Source organism: Podarcis liolepis (assembly GCF_965112155.1).
Source record: "Podarcis liolepis genome assembly, chromosome: 4".
NCBI classification, from domain to species: domain Eukaryota; kingdom Metazoa; phylum Chordata; class Lepidosauria; order Squamata; family Lacertidae; genus Podarcis; species Podarcis liolepis.
This window is the reverse complement of record NC_139558.1, coordinates 21,149,876-21,158,572: the sequence shown is the minus strand read 5'-3', so window position 1 is coordinate 21,158,572 and position 8,697 is coordinate 21,149,876.

Here is an 8,697-nt window from a genome sequence, read left to right as displayed (position 1 = left end):
TAGGAAGCTGCTCTATACTGAGTCTGACATTGGTCCATCTACCTCAGTATTGTCCACACTGACTGACAGAGGCTCTCCAGGGTTTTAAGCAGGAGTTTTCCAACCCTATCTGGAGATTTTGGGACCTTCTGGCCACCACCACCACCATAGTCCATTTCTCTCCCATCTGCCTGCCTGTGTGTTTGCCTTCACCTGAGCAAGTGGGTTGGGCTGCCTTTTTCCTTTCTCCTCCTGGTTGGTTGCAGGAGAATTGACCGACCAGGAGGAAAAAGGCACCTTCTCAGGCTCCTTCTACCAAGACTGGGGCTGGGCTGCGGAGGGAAGGAGTGGGCAGGAGCTGCTTGGTGTAAGCAAGCGGCAGCCTCCTTTTCTCCCTCCTGGCCAGTCCTCCCTCCCTTCACAGCCCAGTCACTTTTTCAGCCTTTTCAGTGTTACCGTATTTTTCGCCCTATAGGACGCACTTTTTCCCCTCCAAAAATGAAGGGGAAATCTGGGTGCGTCCTATGGGGCGAATGCAGGCTTTTGCTGAAGCCTGGAGAGCCAGAGGGGCCGGTGCGCACTGACCCCTCTCGCTCTCCAGGCTTCAGGAAGCTCTGTGCAACCCTCGGGAGACCGGCTCCGAGGGTTGCGCAGAGCTGCCTGCAGTCCCCGGCTCAGCACAGCTCTGCGCGGCCATCGGGAGCGGGGCGCTAAGTCCCGCCCCGCTCGGGATGGCGGCGCAGAGCTGCCTGCTGTGCCGGGACAGCAGGCAGCTCTGCGCGGCCATCGGGAGCGGGGCACTAAGTCCCGCCCCACTCTGGATGGCGGCGCAGAGCTGCCTGCAGTCCCGGCACGGCAGGCAGCTCTGCACGGCCATCCGGAGCGGGGCGCTAAGTCCCGCCCCGCTCGGGATGGCGGTGCAGAGCTGCCTGCCCTGCCGGGATCAGCGCACTTCTCCCCATCGCCAGCCCCACAAGCTCGGGGGACAGCGGGGAGGCAGAGCGTGCCTTCCCACTGTTCCCCGACCTGGTTCTTCCAGCCCCGCACCTGGGGGGGAAATATTTTTTTTTCTTTATTTCCCCCCCAAAAAACTAGGTGCGTCCTATGGGCCGGAGCGTCCTATGGGGCGCAAAATACGGTATTTCAGACATCGTGACATATCACTATACAGTCATACCTCATGTTACGTTTGCTTCATGTTACGTTTTTTCAGGTCACGTCCTGCGGCAACACGGAAGTACCGGAAAGGGTTACTTCCGGGTTTCGCTGCTCGCGCATGTGCAGTAGCGCTAAATCGCACCTCGCGCATGCGCACAAGACCAAATCACGCTGCGCACCTGCGCAGATAAGGCGCTTCAGGTTGCGGACTTTTCATGTTACGAACGGGCCTCCAGAATGGATCCAGTAATACCTCCGCGAACGTCTGCCTTGTCTTGCGTCCATTCTGGCGAACATCCACAGCAAACACGGAAGTACTGGAATGGGTTACCTCTGGGTTTGCCGCTCGCACATGCGCAGAAGCGCAAACCTCTGGGCGCATGCTCAGAAGCAGTGCTTTGCCCTGCATCCTTTTTGGTTAGCCATCAGGGCTCTGGTACCATAATTCAAAAGCATCAATTCTTCGGCGGTCAGCCTTCTTTATGGCTCTTCCTCCATCTCCTCTTGCTGCCACCACCGGTGGATGGCTGCTTCGACCCTCCTTCCCCCCTGAGACAGGAGGAGAAGTACTCCATGCTTTTCAGACATTGGTGGGGCCCGGGCCTACATGGGGGTAGGCAAAAGAGCCCTGATACAAAGTTGTAGTCTAACAATATAATCCTATGATTATACTCAGAAGTAAGATATTCAGTGGGGCTTACTCTTGGGTACGTGTGCATAGGACTAAAGCCTAAGTGTCCTTCATATGTATAGATGAAGATGCCGGCTTTCTCATTTCCTAAGCATGACTCTCTGTCTCCCTGAGTAAATTGAGCAATTTGTTGTTTAGTCATTTAGTCATGTTCGACTCTTCGTGACCCCATGGACCAGAGCACGCCACAGCACGTCTTCCACTGCCTCCCGCAGTTTGGTCAGACTCATGCTGGTAGCTTCGAGAACACTGTCCAACCATCTCGTTCTCTGTTGTCCCCTTCTCCTTGTGCCCTCCATCTTTCCCAACATTAGGGTCTTTCCCAGGGAGTCTTCTCTTCTCATGAGGTGGCCAAAGTATTGGAGCCTCAGCTTCAGGATCTGTCCTTCCAGTGAGCACTCAGGGCTGATTTCCTTCAGAATGGATAGGTTTGATCTTCTTGCATTCCATGGGACTCTCAAGAGTCTCCTCCAGCACCATAATTCAAAAGCATCAATTCTTCGGCGATCAGCCTTCTTTATGGTCCAGCTCTCACTTCCATACATCACTACTGGGAAAACCATAGCTTTAACTATATGGACCTTTGTTGGCAAGGTGATGTCTCTGCTTTTTAAGATGCTGTCTAAGCAATAATAATAATAATAATAATAATAATAATAATAATAATAATAATAATAATAATAATAAATTTATTATTTATACCCTGCCCATCTGGCTGGGCTTCCCCAGCCACTCAGGGCTCCTTCCAACCAAATATTAAAAACAATACAGCACCAGACATTAAAAACTTCCCTAAACAGGGCCGCCTTCAGTTGTCTTTTAAAAGTAAAATAGTTGTTTATTGCCTTGACATCTGTTGGGAGGGCATTCCACAGGGTGGGCACCACTACTGAGAAGGCCCTCTGCCTGGTTCCCTGTAAACTCACTTCTCACAGCGAGGGAACTGCCAGAAGGCCCTCGATGCTGGACCTCAGTGTCTGGGCTGGATGATGGGGGTGGAGACGCTTCTTCAGGTATATTGGGCTGAGGCCGTTTAGGGCTTTAAAGGTCAGCACCAACACTCTGAATTGTGCTCGGAAACATACTGGGAGCCAATGAGGATCTTTCAGGACCGGTGTTATGTGGTCTCGGCAGCCACTCCTAACCTCCAGTCTAGCTGCCGCATTCTGGATTAATTGCAGTTTCCGAGTCACCTTCAAAGGTAGCCCCACGTAGAGCTCATTGCAGTAGTCCAAGCGGGAGATAACTAGATCATATATGTCAAGAGCTCTTGCACACACACTGCACTTATATCCTGCCAGGTTCTGCATCTTATTCTGATTGTCACATTTCTCCAGAAATGATTTCACATACATGGTAGTTCTTTGGTTAACAGTTCTCGCCAATTCAGGCGTCCTCAATCCCCAGATCACAATTCCTCCCCACTTCACTTATTGACTTTCTTTGCATCCCGTGAGCTGTGAATCAGAATAAATATATTCCTTATCTCTGCTGCAAATCAAAGGTTGGAAATTCCACCTGTCACCGCTCATGCCGTATTTATGCCCCTATGTTAACTACATGGTTGAAAGCCATATCTGACTTCATGTTGGGTGTGTTTCTGCAAAATTTAAATGTTTAGAGAGGAACAGTTACATTCTGCAAATTTCCTCTGATTTAATTACATGCTTTCCCTGTCCATACAAGTTGTATTCCAATCTGTATAAAGTCTGGAAATAAAAAAATGAAGCGTAGCAGATTGATTGTATCAGCGCCCATTCTGAAAACAGGCCATACTTAAGCCTGCAAGCCTATACACAATTACCTGGAAGCAGTAATGGCCAAACAGGACCAGTGGTCAGGGATGATGGGAATTGTAGTCCCAAAACAGCTGGAGTGCCAAGTTTGGCCATCACTGCTGGAAGGGAACCCAACTGAAGTCAATACAGCTTATTTCTGGATGGGACTGAAAAATTCAGATTGGGAGAATTTTGCGAGCAGTCCTAATAGAAACTTCTGGGAGCCCATGGCAACACTTTATTTTTATTCACGGCATATATTCACCTGCACTAACCATGTGGCATCGCCTCTGCAGAAAGTAAAAAAAATTAAAAAAAATTGTTTGGTTTGATTTCTACATGTGGCTGTTTGGGCTTTTTTTTTTGTATTTGCTTCTTCAAAGCATCAAGGTGGTGCCACTGTTTCACTTATCAGATCAAAGCTGCAAAGCATTGCACTTGGTGAAAATCAAACTCTGTACTTATGAATTTCCCTTTGGATGTTTACATACCCTGTTAACAGCAGTCAGGTGCAATCCATACCAAATTCTTCTAAGGGAATCCACATAGCTCAAGCTATCTTTCGGTTTCTTGATCCTGATCCACCTGACAAATGTTAACATGTCAAGTTTCACCATAACCTGCCAAGCAGAATATTATTACTATCAGAGGTTTATTGGGTTTATTTCCCAATCTGTTTTTTATAAAAGCCCTGATTAGTCCTTCACATGATAGTTCTGCTAGTCTTTTATTGTGCTCGGTTTTCATGGGTGTGTCAAAACGAGCTTTCTTTTGCAAGAGACACATGTTTTAGCCGAGCATTATGCTCACCAGGTTTGCTGGCAAAGGGGCAATATCAGCTTTTCGACTTGAGAGATTAACATTTCCTAGCCATCTGCAAAATAAAATAAATGGGAATAATGTAAGCACATCCAATGGAGTCCATATATGTAGACTTTCTTCAGAAAAATTGCACAAAACTGTAGCTGAATGTAGATAACTGTTTACTGAGTGATAACTTTCTGCAACGTGCCTGGAATCACTTGGTAAGCTGATAATCCTTATCATCTTGCCAAGTGGTAAGGAGAGTGTTACACCCCTCTGCTCCCCCCCCCAGATTTTTTTTACAAGATGTAGAAGGGTAGTACAATTCTCCTCACCCTTGGGCTAGATTATATAGAGAGCCTACACATTATTCAGAGAAGAAATCAATGCTGGACAGATGTTCTCCATGCCACAATACAAATTACCCTCAGGGATGACCATGGCTATAAATGCAGCCCTCCTAGTCTCTCTCACTGGTCTTTGGGATACATCCTAGGCCACACCCATCCTCCCCAGGCCACACCCCTCCCCACCTTTACCTTATATCCTCCTTTAGTGTTGTTACCTGGCTGGAATGTATCCTGGAACTCAATCAATGTCCCCTGGTTGCCTTGAAGGGGGGCAGAGAAGGGTGGGAGTGTGTGTGTGTTGAAACTAGCTTACTGTATGATACATAGATGGCATTTAACCCAAAAGAAGCTAACTCAAGCTAACTACAAAACATATCAAACAAGTTTTGGACTTTGAGGGGTCATTTTATCAGATGCGGCAGATTTGAAGGAAGGCAAAGGCCTTTTGGAACATGAATATAATGAGATTAAGGATTTAGTTATATGTTGTTTTGGTCTTCTGTTTTTTTTCCTTTCTCTTGATAGTTTTGTTGTGTGTTTTATTTTTATTTGTGATGAATTTGTTTTGTGTGTATTTGTGTGTAATAAAAATCAATAAAGAGAAATTTAAAAAAATAAAATAAAATAAAAAAAGAATTTTATTAAAATTGACTTTTCCCAAGAGGCCAGGATTCTTCCTGCTGGGGACACTAGACAGTGAAATCCTGATAGAAGCCTCAATGGCACTGCTTCCCCCACCCCCCAAAAAAATGTTTAGGGGTACTCTCTTTTTGACTCAAGAAAACCACCATTTTATAGTAAATCAGGAAAAATAAATGCAGTAAATGGACATCAGGGGTAGCAGTGGAACTGATGATTCACCATGCTAGAGAAGAAACAATTTTTTTTAAAAAAATTAGTTTCTTCTCCCATTAGATTCACAAAATGTTTAGGGGTATGCGTAACCCTGTGTCCCCCCATAAAAAAGCACTGCTCGGTGGTATTTATGATTCTCTTTGCACTGAAATGGAAGGAGAAGAGAACAGCCTCAAAATAAGAACGGTTGAGGAAATTCTTGGAATACGCAGAGATGACAAAACTGACGACACTGAGAAGAGACACGAATTTAAATTCCTTTAAGGAAGACTGGAAACCCTTTTTAGTCCTTTAAAAAAGTTATTTCCCATATGTGAAGAGCACTGTGGGGCTTGAAGTGTAAGAAAACAGCAGGAAATATCAAGAAACATGTTACAGAGGATGAAATTAGATAAGATGTAACCTTAAAACAATTGTATGTAATTTGAGTTATAATCACTGATGTTGGTTGAGAGAAAAGTCACTAGTTCTGTTGTATTGGAATATAACTGTTGAGTAACAATGCAACTTTCAATATGGAAAGAAAGAATAAAGTATTATTATAAGAAACAAAAGAAACTAGCTTACTATACAAAGGTAAAACTCACACCCACCTTGGCTCCACCCACCTCTTTGCTCCACCCACCTCTGTTTTTGGCTCCACCTACCACTGGTTGCCCAGAAGAGGATGCAACCTCCTGACTAGAGAAGATTCCCCACTTCTAAAGTACCTCAAGCCTTTCCAGCTCGGCACACTGACACAGGTCCCAACCTCACAACCAGATAGAAAGAAATAAGAACTACTTGCTCAGTAGGAGAAAGATGGGGACAGGACCAGAAGGGGCTAGTGTCAGGGACTGGCCAGGTGGCAAGGAGGGGTGGGAGGCACCAGTCTCTGAAGTCCCTAGAGAATCTTTTAAGGAAGAAGGTTCAGAGCACAGGGGATGGCGGTGGGGCACTGAGGACAGGCTAGAAGATGAGAGGGAGGAGGAATGGTGGGCCGCTGAAGAAGCAACAGGCATGAGTGAGAGGGAAGAGCGAAGGACAGAAAGCAGTTCAGACTCAGAACATGAAGCTTCCCTGTCCTACTGTGTTAGGTTCTTAGGAGCCAACTCCTAAGGGTCAAGGTCCCTTCAGCCCCCCCTGAAATATTCAAGGAGACCAGGCCCCCCAAAGTTGATAGGTATTGCCATTCAAATGGTGTGTGCGCACCACGTAATGTGATTGATTGTGTGGGGCAGTATTTATCTCGCCCTCCAATATTTTAGTCAAGTTGGAACCCCTGGTTAGCGTCCCCTCCCTCCTCAGCTCCAAGGACATGGAGAGCTATGCATGTGAGCAAGAGTTCTCTCCCAACATAGTTTACATCTATGTGGTCAACCTCTAGAGGGGTCTTAGGGGGAAGAGGGAAGCAGGAACTATCACTCCTGGCAATTGTGCTATGGAAGCTGGTCCTGCCTTGAAGCTACTCTGTCTTGTTTGCTGTTTTCTTGAATGAAGAATTAAGCTTCCTAATCGTCTCTGCCTTTAAGTGCTGACCTGCATCTGAGCCAGCCCTGACACTGAGGACCCCCTATTTTTCAAAAGCCAAGCCATGGGCCCCCTACTTTTGAAAATGCTAGTTACCTGTGCAAAGCAATTCTTCTGAAGAAAATGTGGGGCAGGCCCCAATAGGCAAAGGAATTTTTTTGGCGGGGGGAGAGACAAATTTAATTCACTGTGCAATTACCAAGATAAGTGAGTTCCCTAGCAGGGGATGATGCTTCGGACCCACTGGATGTGTTCTGTGGACCCCAGGGGTCCCCGGCCCCCTAACTGGGAACCACTGCTGTAAGCAAAGTACAGTGGTACCTCTAGATGCGAACGGGATCCGTTCCGGAGCCCCGTTCGCATCTATAAGCAAACGTAACTAGCAACTGCATGTCTGCACACACACATGCCACTTTTCAGCACTTCTGCGCATGCACGTGATGTCATTTTGAGCATCTGCGCATGTGCAAATGGCAAAACCCGGAAGTAACGTACTCCATTACTTCCGGGTTGCCGCGGAGCGCAACTTGAACGCGCTAATCCCGAAGCACATTTAAGCCGAGGTATGACTGTAAACAAAAAAATTGCAGTGTTAAAAGGGGGGCTAGGGGACAAGAGTGAAAAAAAAACCCAGGGCTTGGCCCCCCACCCATTCTAGGCCACCCCCTGCAAAGTCCCTGTCTCTGCAACAGTATGAGAGGCAGGACAGGAGGCTGCAATGAAGGGGGAACCCACAAAAACGGGCTTTCGACTGCCTGGATCCCCGTCCCACTTATAAACAGAAGCAGTCCTTAGCTTCTTCTTCATCAAGCAGAATTAAATATCAGTGACCCTTTGCCTCCGAAGCTCTTTAAAAATATATAAATGAGGTGGGGAGCGGTGGGGAGAAAAACTCCGAGTGAGGATCGCCGCATGCGCTGCAATGCTCTGTTCCAACATTAACCACTGTGCGGCAAAGCTGCTAATTCCATTTCAATGATACCGCCAACAGGCTGGTTGTGCAGGCTGCCTTTGATCTACCTTTGACATTCATTTACCTTAATAAGAGCTGGCTTTATAGGGCCAATTAAAATTACAGCCTTCCCTTATTATCTCTACTAAGCACGGCAGAATTACAGCGGGTCTCAGGAAATGTTTTCACTTAACATGGAAGTTATGTATTCTTGGCTCCTCTAGCAAAGCTGGATTTATAAAGTGCGTTTTCTTTAACCTCCCCGCCCCCCCCCACAGCCCGCGTAACAAAGATTTCAGGCCCACGGATTAAGAGTTTCCATTGCAAGAGAACTGGAATGTTTTCAAATTGCAGACTGCAGTTTGCAGCCTTTCTTGTTTTTCTTCCTCTTCTTCATCATCCATTCATTCATTTAGATCAGAGGTTTTCTACCTTTTTGAGTCCACGGCTCCCTTGACCAACTACATTCTTTCTGTGCCCCCCCCCCCCCGTGGGGCTCAGGAGCTCAGTTATGCCACCCCTTGCTTGCCAAGCTGGCAGCCTCTCACCCTTTTTCGAACACCCTCCCTTGTGGAGTGTTCCCTCAGCCTCCTCTCCTCTCTCCTTCAGTGTCCTCTGGGA